This window comes from Tachypleus tridentatus, chromosome 7, assembly GCF_004210375.1.
Source record: "Tachypleus tridentatus isolate NWPU-2018 chromosome 7, ASM421037v1, whole genome shotgun sequence".
Lineage (NCBI taxonomy): Eukaryota > Metazoa > Arthropoda > Merostomata > Xiphosura > Limulidae > Tachypleus > Tachypleus tridentatus.
In genome coordinates, this window is record NC_134831.1 from 105,040,969 (window position 1) to 105,055,712 (window position 14,744).

At 33.7% G+C, this 14,744-nt stretch overlaps 1 protein-coding gene across 2 annotated transcripts in view; it reads right to left on the bottom strand.

Annotated features, from left to right (window-relative positions):
• Window positions 1–14,744, bottom strand: part of LOC143256321 (agrin-like) — a 355,513-nt gene that overhangs the window by 116,910 nt on the left and 223,859 nt on the right. The window lies entirely within an intron of this gene.

A 14,744-nucleotide genomic window follows, 5' to 3' on the forward strand; every position in this document is an offset into this window, starting at 1 on the left:
GCATGAAGCGAAAGGATATTTCCTCTCGGGTTTCTGCCACACAGGCTGTGCCTGTCGAGAGTCGGTTGTTAGTCCTACGTTCCAACCTTTGCGCGTGCATTACCCGCAGTCTGACGATCAATATTTACTTCACAAGCAGGAGTCATTGAGATCAATGTAAAGTTTCGAGAGAAGGCTTAACTGTCTGCATACGAAGTCTTCTCAGAGATTAACTGAACTGATAAGTTCGTGTATTGTGTAATTTTAGTTCTACGCTTGGCAGAATAAAACACCTGGTCTGAGACAAGTTCTGTCAGCCGTCCGTTCTTCCAAACTTATAACAAGCACGTGTCCAGTTTGAAAGAGAAGTGAATGAAGTGTGAAATATATTATTGATCAGGTATGTGTCACGGCTGCAGCTTCCCGACGGAGATTATAAACATCAGAATATAGTCTTTTTATTTGTTAGAACAGATCGAAGACGAAAGAACTCATCCTACAAATTGAATTATCTGATACATGGACAAGTCCCTGTATCTGTCAAATACAAAAAAAAAAATAACACACTTAAAACACCTTTACTACGTCATACGGTTACTCCCGATTATTAAAACAATATGTTGATGTTTATATCTTTCAGATCCAGTGAAGTTTATGGTAATATTTAGGTTTGTAGAAGTACGACATGTTGGAGCAGGAAACATGGTTTATTGTAACCAGCTGGTTAAAAAGGTTCACGTGAATATTGACCATGTATAAAAGTATAAACATCCAAAGAATTTCAAACTAATATAGATAGACGAGTAGGTCACATGAGATAACCTCACCATCACACAGTAGTGGCTATTAGTAAAAGATAAACACAGAAAATCTAGACAACACCATACAGTACTGACCAAAGTAAAAGATAAACACAGATAATCTACAGTCAACACCATACAATACTGACCAAAGTAAAAGATAAACACAGATAATCTACAGTCAACACCATACAGTACTGACCAAAGTAAAAGATAAACACAGATAATCTACAGTCAACACCATACAATACTGACCAAAGTAAAAGATAAACATAGATAATCTACAGTCAACACCATACAGTACTGACCAAAGTAAAAGATAAACACAGATAATCTACAGTCAACACCATACAGTACTGACCAAAGTAAAAGATAAACACAGATAATCTACAGTCAACACCATACAGTAGTGGCTATTAGTAAAAGGTAAACACAGATAATCTAGACAACACCATACTGTACTGAGCAAAGTAAAAGATAAACATAGATAATCTAGATAACACCATACAGTACTGACCAATGTAAAAGATAAACATAGATAATCTACAGTCAACACCATACAGTACTGACCAAAGTAAAAGATAAACACAGATAATCTACAGTCAACACCATACAGTACTGACCAATGTAAAAGATAAACACAGAAAATCTAGACAACACCATACTGTAGTGAGCAAAGTAAAAGATAAACATAGATAATCTAGATAATATCATACAGTACTGACCAATGTAAAAGATAAACATAGATAATTTACACTCAACACCATACAGTAGTAGCCAGAAGTAAAAGATAAACATAGATAATCTACAGTCAACACCATACAGTAGTGGCTATTAGTAAAAGATAAACACAGATAATCTAGACAACACCATACAGTACTGACCAAAGTAAAAGATAAACACAGATAATCTACAATCAACACCATATAGTAGTGGCCAGAAGTAAAAGATAAACACAGATAATCCAGACAACAACATATATAACTGACCAAAGTAAAAGATATACACAGATAACCCACACTTAACACCGTACAGTATTGACCAAGGTAAAGAATAAACACAGGGAAAGATAAGTATTGTTTAAACAATGATATACTATATCTTAGAACGGCTGGTATGGGTATTAACACTTTTATTGATAAGGAGAGAACAACATTTCGACCTTCCTATGTCATCTTCTGGTTAAGAAAGAGAGAGTTTGAATGTGACCGTTGACGGATACGTCTTAGGGACGAGTATAAACGGTTACGGGATTGTAGGGGGCATTGCAGGTGGATGTTAGGTTGTTAATTAGTATAGGTATAAAGGTGTTCCTTTATATTGGTTTAATTTTGGTTTTAGTTGCTGTATAAGTAAGGCTTCTTTAATTTTGCGTTTGTTTATATTTCCCTACTTAATATCTGGGTGTTTTCTATGGTAATGTTGTGTTTATTTGATTTGCAGTGTTTAGAAACGTGTGAAAGTGTTTATTGTGTTCTTTGAATCTGATTTCCGTTTTTCTGCTTATTTCTCCAATACAAAAGTCATGGCTGTTGTTGTATTGTATTTTATAAATAATGTTGGTGTTGTGTTTGTCAGTGTAGTTTTTACATAGTATGGACTTTAGTTTTGTACCTGGTTTTTGAATAAATTTGGTGTTTGCTGGAATGTTGTGTTTTGTTAAGTTTTTTTTTTCCAAATGTTGGTTATTTATTTGCTGATATCAGGAACATATGGTATGCAGCAGTGTTAGGTTTTGTAGTTTGTTGTATCTTGGGATTTTGTTTGTTGTTGATCTAGATGTGTATATAATTTTTTCCACCGTTTTTTGGGGAAATCTGTTTATGTTGATGAAGTGTTGTTTTATTTTGTTTATTTCATCATTCATTTTATGTTTATTTTATCTGGTGAACATAGTTTTGTGACTGTGTTTGTTTTTTAATATGTTGAGTCTTTGTTTTGTTTCATGTGCTGAGTCCCAGGGAATGTATAGTCCAGTATGGGTGATTTTTCTATAGATTCCTGTTTTGAATTGTGTATCAGTTCTAGTGATCTTGAGGTTGAGAAATACTGTTTAGTTACATTTTCCTGTTTACAGGTGAACTTAATGTTGGGATGTATAGAGTTAACGTGATTGAAAAACCTAAGTGTGTGTTCTGTAGACGTGAATCCAGAAACTGTGTCATCAACATACCTGTACTAGTATAGTGGTGGGTGTATAAAAATGTTGGCTAGAACTGATGACATGGGATTGCTCACACTTAAGTGATTTATTTGTTTGTAGTTTATGAAGTAGTGAATTCTATGAGGGTGTCAGATTGGTTGCTGGGAATGTGTATCGATGGGTTGGGGTCTTGGATGTAAAGTTCTAAAGCTGTCTTGTGGGTTTTAGTTGTTGGGACTTCTGTGAAGAGGAAGATTACATCAAGCTGGCCATTAAAGCTTTATGATTTAATTGATTAAGAATATATTTAAAGTTAAAATAGTCTTTGAAAAAGGAGACAGCTGATGTTGCATATTTAGAAAATCTCCACACTATGTATTTACTGAGGTTGTAGTTAAACGATTCATAGGTCGACATTGAGGACAGTTAAGTTTGTGAGGTTTGGAGGTGTCGTATAATTGTGGTATGTGCAAGTTGGTCTTTCTTAGATAAGAATAAATGTTTTCTCAGATTATATTTGTAGTATTGTTTTGTTTAATTGGTTTTCATGTGGTTTTGTTGGACTTGTCTGTACTTGTTTAAATTTGTTTGTATCTGATAGAATGTTAATTATTTTTTGAATTATTCATTTATGTTCATTATAACTATAGCATTGCCTTTATCTGCTCTTAGAATTTTGATGTTGTTGTCTTGTTTTAAGTTATTTATAAAATTAATATATTTTTGTGTGAGGTTTTTATATTTCTTTTCTGTGACAAAACCAGGTACAAAACTGAGGTCTATACCTTGTAAAAACTACATTGACAAACACAACACCAACATTATTTATAAAATACAATGTGATAACTGTCACTACTTCTATATTGGAGAAACAAGCAGAAAAACGGAAACCAGATTCAAAGAACACAATAAACACCTTCACATGTTTTTGAACACTGGATATCAAATAAACACAACATAACCATAGAAAACACCCAGATATTAAGTAGGGAAATATAAACAAACGCAAAATCAAAGTAGCCCAACTTATACAGCAACTAAAACCAAAATTAAACCAATATAAAAGAACACCTTTATACCTATACTAATTAATAACGTGGCGTCTAACTGCAACACCCCCTACAATTCCTTAACCGTTTATACTCTCGTCCCTAAGACATGTGTCCGGCACCGGTCTCTCTTTCTTAACCTGAAGATGATTTAGGAAGGTCGAAACATCGGTTTCTATTAAATCAATAAAAGTGTTAATACCAGCGTTCTGAGATACATTTTTACTTCAAGTGAGTTTCTTGTCATCAAGAATAATATCCTGTCTCTCTCTTAAATCTTTTGCAACCGTTTCAACAGTGTTATCCTGTCTCTTAGTTATATCTCTTGTAATAGGTTGAACAGTGTTATTCTGTCTCTTTGTTATATCTCTTGTAATAGGTTGAACAGTGTTATCCTGTCTCTTAGTTATATCTCTTGTAATAGGTTGAACAGTGTTATCCTGTCTCTTAGTTATATCTCTTGTAAAAGGTTGAACAGTGTTATTCTGTCTCTTAGTTATATCTCTTGTAATAGGTTGAACAGTGTTATTCTGTCTCTTAGTTATATCTCTTGTACTAGGTTGAACAGTGTTATCCTGTCTCTTAGTTATATCTCTTGTAATAGGTTGAACAGTGTTATTCTGTCTCTCAGTTATATCTCTTGTAATAGGTTGAACAGTGTTATCCTGTCTCTTAGTTATATCTCTTGTAATAGGTTGAACAGTGTTATTCTGTCTCTTAGTTATATCTCTTGTAATAGGTAGAACAGTGTTATCCTGTCTCTTAGTTAAATCTCTTGTAATAGGTTGAACAATGTTATCCTGTCTCTTAGTTATATCTGTTGTAATAGGTTGAACAGTGTTATTCTGTCTCTTAGTTGTATCTACACCTGTAGTTTACAAGTTAAATACAGATTTCAGATTATTTATGCAAGTTCTAATAATGTCTTACATGAGCTAAGCCTAACGCAAATTCATTGAGATGGTTAGTCAGTTTGTTTCGACTATTTAAATATGGTCTGTCTGTGCTGATCGCCTGTAAAGGAAGCTAATCGACCAGGGCGAAAGCACCCAGTAAAGAGCGCCCGCCAATGTGTTTGAGCTGCTCTAATAGAAAAGTGGAATTTGACCGTAACGTTTGGGGACTGTGGGTAAAACACTACAACAAAAGACGATCAAATTTCATTATTCGATCTGACCAGATTAGCCCACTAGAAAAGACGGTAGATGATGTTAACTGGTCGCCTTTCTTCTAGTCTGTCACTTGAAAGTTGGGAAGCTGCAGTACAGATTAGCCCCGGAGTAACTTGTCACGGAATCCACCATAGAAAGGGATCAGATTTAGTAAATAATATTTCATACGTTAATGATTTTCTTTAACCTAAACATGTTATTGATTTTTCAATGACCGTATTAACGATATTCATGAGGTGGATTATTATATTCAAGTTATATTTATTAATTCTGCTAGCATTGTTAACAGTTTCATACTACGTTCACTTTAGAACGAAACAACATTGGACGATCTGATGTGGTTAGTGAGGTAAAGCCAACCACCGAGATACACTGTTTTGTGTTTTTCTTATAGCAAAGCCACAGTGGGCTATCTGCTCAGCCCACCGAGGGGAATCGAACCCCTGATTTTAGCGTTGTAAATCCGGAGACATACCGCTGTACTAGCGGGGGGCCCGAGGTACACTATAATTACTCATATTATTAACTATTATTTCTGTTATAATTACTAGCGACTTAATAATAGTCATAATTATTCAAGAATTAACTACTTGTTCAAATTGTTAAGGAAAAGAAAATTAAATCTACAAAACTATCAAACATTGTGTCTGCAGGTTATTGTCATTCACATATGTTAAATGACATATTTTGCTTGGTGTATCTACAAAATGTCAATAAATATGTCTAACTACTCTCTTAAAACTGAGGTTTTATTCCATCTAAGTCTTCCAGTGACCATGAAGACTTCGTTTACAGTTTCCAATAGATGTGCCACATGAAGAAATACCTTGTTCTGGGGCGGGTGTGTCTACAACGTGAATCAATATAAAGCAAGGTTTTAATGGCTGATTGTTTAAGTTTCACGTTGGTGGTTTACGTTCTGGGCTGTGTATCAGAAGGTCCCAAGATTGGAGATGCGAGCATGCTATGCACTTTTAGTTGTAAGGACGTCGTAAAAATGACATTTAACCTTTGGCAAGTGGTGTTCACAGGTTTTCTTCATTTTAATTAATAGTTTGAAATTACGGAATATTACGTCCGCACATTACGGATCTCTGAACTGGTTGCTCAGATATATCTTCGATGTCATTTGTAGATTTTCTAAAATGTATTTATATTTCTGTCTCGAAATTTTATTGTAAATTGACAAAGACTGTATTTGTTGTAGAATCCATATTTTACATCCTTAGACTAAACGTTTACTGCTGTATACTAGAACAAACTTTGAAGCATTACAACAGCTGTAAATAGTCATTTTTCAGTATGATAGGGCATTTATAAATAGTTCTAGTAACAAACCGATGATTCTAAACGACGGATTTTACAATTATCGTCAGGGTTAGAGTTCTAAACCTCGGAATTCTGGCAAGCAAGGAAGTCATGAAAAAATAGCAAAAAAGCAGAACTTCCACGTTCAACCTGTACGTTTGAGGACTGAAGATTGGTATCTTTTGGAAGTGTTGTAATGGGTCAGGTGTTTGAGGATTGAAGATTGGTATCTTTTGGAAGTGTTGTAATGGGTCAGGTGTTATAGTGGTTAAAATGTTCTAATGGTTCAAGTATTGTAATGTTTCGACTGTTGTAATGGTCCAAGTGTTGCAGTGGTTCAAGTATTGTAATGGTTCAAGTGTTGTAATGGTTCAAGTGTTGCAGTGGTTCAAGTACTGTAATGGTTCAAGTGTTGTAATGGTTCAAGTGTTGCAGTGGTTCAAGTACTGTAATGGTTCAAGTGTTGCAGTGGTTCAAGTTCTGTAATGGTTCAAGTGTTGCAGTGGTTCAAGTATTGTAATGGTTCAAGTGTTGTAATGGTTCAAGTGTTGCAGTGGTTCAAGTGTTGTAATGGTTCAAGTGTTGCAGTGGTTCAAGTGTTGTAATGGTTCAAATGTTGTAATGGTTCAAGTCTTGTAATGGTTCTTCTGTGTCGATTCAGTTATTGACCAATGAAAGATCATTTAGGGGTTTCAAGGTTTTATATTTGAGAGTACCAAACTGTTATGTGAATTTATACATATTTTACGTGGTACTAATAAAACTCTGAGTACATATTTCAGAAGTATAACAGAATATTTACAATTAACTGTGTTTTTCCCAAATTTCAAATGATTGGTCTCATGTGTTAAAAGTTTTCTGTAAAATCGGGAACTTCCAGAAACGTAATAAGCCAACTAATGGAACAGAACAATATATTTAACGTTTTATCCAATTTCCTCCAAATTCGGAATCTCCAAAGCTAAGTTCAAATACATTGTCGTCAATTGCTAAATAATAACCCAATAATATTTTAATACAGGATTGAACATCATAAAAATATATATGAGAGTATAATGATAGAGGATGGATGAATTAAGTAGGAGATGGAAAGAATACCGTGAGGGTTTTCAAATAAATCCTCAGGCACAGAAACAGAAGAGTTAATGAACAGAATGAATTACAGCGACATCTGGGTGTAGACAGAGCCAACGTCACTACTGCAAAAAGTGGAAAAGACAAGTGAAAAAACTGAACAACTGGAAAGTTAACGAGATACCAGGTGAGTAATTTAAAGATAAATAAAGATTGATATAAGTTATAAACACAATAAGAGAAGCAAACGGATGGCCTGAAAACTGGAAGCAGAAGGCATTAAAAGGAATATTTAAAATCCAGAATAATTAATTATATGATGAGTGTTTTTTTTGTTTGTTTTGTTTTTGAATTTTGCGCAAAGTTACTCGAGGACTATCTGCGATAGCCGTCCCTAATTTAGCAGTGTAAGACTAGAGGGAAGGCAGCTAGTCATCACCACCCACCGCCAACTCTTGGACTACTCTTTTACCAACGAATAGTGGGATTGATCGTAACATATAACGCCCCCACGGCTGGAAAGGCGAGCATGTTTGGTGCGACGGGGATGCGAACCCGCGACCCTCAGATTACGAGTCGCACGCCTTAACCACGTCGCCATGCCAAGGCTTGATGATTGTAGCTTCATTTTTCAGGCAAGTAAAATCTTATTAAAATTAAAATGAAAAGAAGGACTAATGAAGTTAAAGATGAAAAAGGACTAATGAGATTAAAGATAAAAGGAGGACTAATGAGCTTAAAGATAAAAAGAAGGACTGATGAGATTAAATATGAAAAGAAGGACTAATGAGATTAAATATGAAAAGAAGGACTAATGACATTAAAAATGAAAAGAAGGACTTATGAGATTAAAGATGGAAAGAAGGACTAATGACATTAAAGATGAAAAAGAAGGACTAATGAGATTAAAGATGGAAAAGGACTAATGACATTAAAGATGAAAAGAAGGACTAATGATATTAAATATGAAAAGAAGGACTAATGAAGTTAAAGATGAAAAAGGACTAATTAGATTAAAGATAAAAAGGAGGACTAATGAGATTAAAGATAAAAAGAAGGACTGATGAGATTAAAGATAAAAAGAAGGACTGATGAGATTAAATATGAAAAGAAGGACTAATGACATTAAAAATGAAAAAGAAGGACTAATGAGATTAAAGATGGAGAGAAGGACTAATGAGTTTAAAGATGAAAAGAAGGACTAATGAGATTAAGTATGAAAAGAAGGACTAATGAGATTAAGTATGAAAAGAAGGACTAATGAGATTAAAGATGGAAAGAAGGACTAATGAGATTAAAGATGAACAGAAAGACTAATGAGATTAAAGATGAAAAGAAAGACTAATGAGATTAAATATGAAAAGAAGGACTAATGAGATTAAATATGAAAAGAAGGAAAATGAAATTAAAATGAAGATGGAATAAATGAAATGAAGGAAGATTTAATGAAATATCAAGATGTTTTCAAGTTAAGAAGAGTGAACGTACTGTTTACTGTCTGGCTGTAGAAAAGTGTAGAGAATATAAAATATGGCTGTACCATAGATTATACCAAAGAGTTTGGCTGTGTATAACACCAGTTGATGTAATATGAAATATGCTACTAGCAAGTTGTGCGGGAAGCAGGAGATAGCTGTAAAAAACTGGGATAGATAATTGGTGTGAAATGGGGACTGGAGATAAGGTGTTAAGTTTTCACATGAATGCAGAAGATATCATAATGCACGTGGATGACATAATTCTGACTTGTGATAACATAAATTTAATGTAGAAGGTATAATGATGCATTACGTGAATGAATGACATAATTCTGACTTTTGAGAAAAGTAAACTTCTGACTAATGAAAGTGTTGGATGTAAATAAACATAGGCTATGTTAATGAAAACAGAAAACACAGAGGTGAACGTAGAATAATAATTTATTTAGAAGCCATCATTACTGAAAAATGAGTTTTTTCTGCAAATATTGAAGAAGCCGAGGTAGTGACTGTTATACTGATTAAGATGATGGCTGTTAACCAACGGTGGTTAAGATAATAACTGTTAACCAACAATAGCCAAGATGATTAACCAACAATAGTCAAGGTGATGATTGTTAACAACTGGTAAGATGATGACAGTTAACAATGGCCTAGATAATGACTGTTAACAATGGTCAAGATGATGACTGTTGACAGTGGTTAAGATGATGACGGTTAATCAACAATAGCCAAGATGACTGTTAACAACGATCATGATGATTACTGCTAACCAACAACAGTCAAGATAATGACTTTACAATGGTCAAGATGATGACTGTTAACAACGATCATGATGATTACTACTAACCAACAACAGTCAAGATAATGACTTTACAATGGTCAAGATGATTACTGTTAACAACGATCATGATGATTACTGCTAACCAACAACAGTCAAGATAATGACTTTACAATGGTCAAGATGATGACTGTTAACAATGATCATGATGATTACTGCTAACCAACAACAGTCAAGATAATGACTTTACAATGGCCGAGACGATGACTGTTAACAACGATCATGATGATTACTGCTAACCAACAACAGTCAAGATAATGACTTTACAATGGTCAAGATGATGACTGTTAACAACGATCATGATGATTACTGCTAACCAACAACAGTCAAGATAATGACTTTACAATGGTCAAGATGATGACTGTTAACAACGATCATGATGATTACTGCTAACCAACAACAGTCAAGATAATGACTTTACAATGGTCAAGATGATGACTGTTAACAACGATCATGATGATTACTGCTAACCAACAACAGTCAAAATAATGACTTTACAATGGCCAAGACGATGACTGTTAACAGTGGTTAAGATGATGACTGTGTAAATATTTGACTTTACAAGGTTGTTAAAGTTTCGTTTACTTACATACTGAGATTAACTATCCTCTCACTGACCAGCTACTTACGATTACGAAAGTCGTACGTTATGGTTTGTTTTTAGAACAAAACCGATTTGGATTATCTGATGTGTTCACCGCTGGAAATCGATCCTCGGGTTGTAGTATTGTAAGATCGTAAACTAACCACTGGTTGACTGGTGAGAAAAAAAAAAGATATGAAAACTTTGAACCTTTAGATTATAGAACATCAATGAGGATACCGAGAGTCAATAGAAGAGATGAATAACTAGGTGTTAGAAACAACAGGGTGCAAGAGAAGACTATTTAAAGACATCACGAGGGGCTCCTCAGTGGATAAACATATAGTGGTAGTAAGAGTTGAATAAAACACAAACAGACGAAGACCAAACACAAGGGGGGGGGGAATAAGAAAACAAATGGAATTTAGATGGTAGAAGCTTCAAGAATATTAGAAACACGTGGCGACATCTACAGTTCCGACAGGGATACGTGATAAACAACAAGGTAGTTTAATCATTATTTTTATTTCGAAATGTGTTATAAATAAATTTTGGTGAAATTAGAAGCTCTAAACCGTAATATTATGTTACGTTACAAATAATCACCCAATTTTGTTGAGATAAATTGTTAATTTTTACAAAAGGCTGACAAGACCAAATACGTTTTCTGAAAATTCGTTATTGTTTCCACCTGATAAAAGGTGTAATTTTAAGGTAGTATGTTAAGAAAGCTGGTAACTAAGAAGAAAAATCTATTTTTAAAGCTGCTGTTGAAACTCACGAGATGTGCTTATTAAATATGGTAAGGGAAATTTAAACTAGGCTGTATTAACTGTAAGAACGAGTTGCTTATTGTATGACCCAACTACGTTGTGAGATGCAAATTAATGATGTTTTATATTTTATTATGAATATCCAGTGACATAGTTTTGTGCATTGTAATAGTTTATGAGTAACCAATGGCGTGGCTTTGTGCACTGTTATAGTTTATGATATCCAATGAATCAGTTTTGTGCATTGTAATAGTTTATGAGTAACCAATGGCGTGGCTTTGTGCACTGTTATAGTTTATGATATCCAATGAATCAGTTTTGTGCATTGTAATAGTTTATGAGTAACCAATGGCGTGGCTTTGTGCACTGTTATAGTTTATGATATCCAATGAATCAGTTTTGTGCATTGTAATAGTTTATGAGTAACCAATGGCGTTGCTTTGTGCACTGTTATAGTTTATGAGTAACCAATGGCGTGGCTTTGTGCACTGTTATAGTTTATGATATCCAATGAATCAGTTTTGTGCATTGTAATACCTCATGGATATCTAATGATGTAGCTTGTTTTTTACATACAAACTACACTGCAGTCGATTTCCAGGATCAAGTGGTGTACTGTTTTATATAAAAAAAATATATAAACAATAAATATACAAAAACAAACACTTTAGAAACAAATTACGCCATAATTCCAACAATAAAGAGTACTTTTAATATATTACTGTTCTGAATCCACTTACTTAATCGTGTTGAACGAACATCCACAACTCAACTGAAATTCATTAGATAATTATAATATTATAAGCTACTTTAATAGCTGTATAGTACCACACACAGTAATAAAACAGAAAAAAGAAACTCATCACTAAACGTTTTAGATTATCATTTCTATAAACACCTGTGGGAGGTTTGTTCTTCCTCTGTGGCTAATGCAATTAACACAGAGTATTCATGGAATTTGAGTCTCATAAAAATATCCTACACGAAGAAATACATAACGGATTGTTAGTCTGTTAAACAAAGCATACAGAAATAAATATATTACGGATTTCTAGTCTATTGAATAGATACTATAGGAAAAATAGATTACGGTTTTCTAGCATCTTAAATAAATATTAAAGGAAAAATATATTATAGATTTCTAGTATCTAAATAGATACGACAGGGAGAAAGGTATTATGGATTTCTAGTATCTAAATACATACGACAGGGAGAAAGGTATTATGGATTTCTAGTCTCTTAATTATATACTACAGGAAGAAATATATAATAGATTTTTAGTCTCTTAATTAGTTACTATAGGAAGCAATATATGATGGATTTCCAGTATCTTAAATAGATAATACAGGAAGAAATATAAAATGGATTTTTGATGACAAAAAACCCACATAAAATAGAAATGTATCTCAGAACGGCTGGTATGGATATTAACACTTTTATTGACAAGCAGGGAACAACGTTTCGACCTTCCTAGGTCATGTTCTGGTTAACAAAGATAACGTGATCTGGAGATGACCTAGGAAAGTCAAAATGTTGTTCTCTGTTTATTAATAAAGGTGTTAATATCCATACCAGCCGTTTTGAGATACAAATGTATTATGCAGTTGTTGTATCTTAAATAGATAGTATAGAAATAAATATATTATGGATTTCTAGTCTCTTAAACTGATTATACACTAAAAATACATGTTGGAATTTCTAGAGAAACCTGCATGGCAGTTTTTCTTTGCCAACAATTCTTTTTGTTCACGAGCTGAAGGAGGAAGAATAATAGGAAATTCTAGACACGTGTACTAAGCACGTGCATACAGTACAACACGTGCTTCGAAATGCTCGTTCTCAGTTAAGGCAGATCATTACGTTAGTTCTTCGTGATTAGCAAGGAAGTTATTGGTGCGGTCAAAGTCCTCACATCAACAACGAACTCTCATGGTGTGGCGAGAATAAAAAAGACCAGGACACCTGTTTCTCAGATGAGTTAACTTCTACCAACTTGAAACGTAACCAATACACACATATAACTTGAAACGTAACCAACACACACATAACTTGAAACGTAACCAATACACACACATAACTTGAAACGTAACCAAAACACACATATAACTTGAAACGTAACCAATACACATATATAACTTGAAACGTAACCAATACACACATATAACTTGAAACGTAACCAAAACACACATATAACTTGAAACGTAACCAATACACACATATACTGGAAACGTAACCAACACACACACATAACTTGAAAAGTAACCAATACACACATATAACTTGAAACGTAACCAAAACACACATATAACTTGAAACGTAACCAATACACACATATACTGGAAACGTAACCAACACACACACATAACTTGAAAAGTAACCAATACACACGTATAACTTGAAACGTAACCAAAACACACATATAACTTGAAATGTAACCAACACACACACATAACCTGAAACGTAACCAACACACACACATATAACTTGAAACGTAACCAATACACACATATAACCTGAAACGTAACCAACACACACATATAACTTGAAACGTAACCAACACACACATATAACCTGAAACGTAACCAATACACACATATAACCTGAAACGTAACCAACACACACATATAACTTGAAACGTAACCAATACACACATATAACCTGAAACGTAACCAATACACACATATAACTTGAAACGTAACTAAAACACACATATAACTTGAAACGTAACCAACACACACATATAACTTGAAACGTAACCAACACACACATAACTTGAAACGTAACCAATACAAACACATAACTTGAAACGTAACCAATACACACATATAACTTGAAACGTAACCAATACATACACATAACTTGAAACGTAACCAACACACACATATAACTTGAAACGTAACCAATACACACATATAACTTGAAAAGTAACCAATACACACATATAACTTGAAACGTAACCAATACACACATATAACTTGAAACGTAACCAATACACACATATAACTTGAAACGTAACCAATACACACACATAACTTGAAACGTAACCAACACACACATATAACTTGAAACGTAACCAATACACACATATAACTTGAATCGTAACCAACACACACATATAACTTGAAACGTAACCAATACATACACATAACTTGAAACGTAACCAACACACACATATAACTTGAAACGTAACCAATACACACATATAACTTGAAACGTAACCAATACACACATATAACTTGAAACGTAAACAAGTAACCAATATACATATATAACCTGAAACGTAACCAATACATACACATAACTTGAAAAGTAACCAACACACACATAACTTGAAACGTAACCAATACAAACACATAACTTGAAACGTAACCAATACACACATATAACTTGAAACGTAACCAACACACACATATAACTTGAAACGTAACCAATACACACATATAACTTGAAAAGTAACCAATACACACATATAACTTGAAAAGTAACCAATACACACATATAACTTGAAACGTAACCAATACACACATATAACTTGAAACGTAAC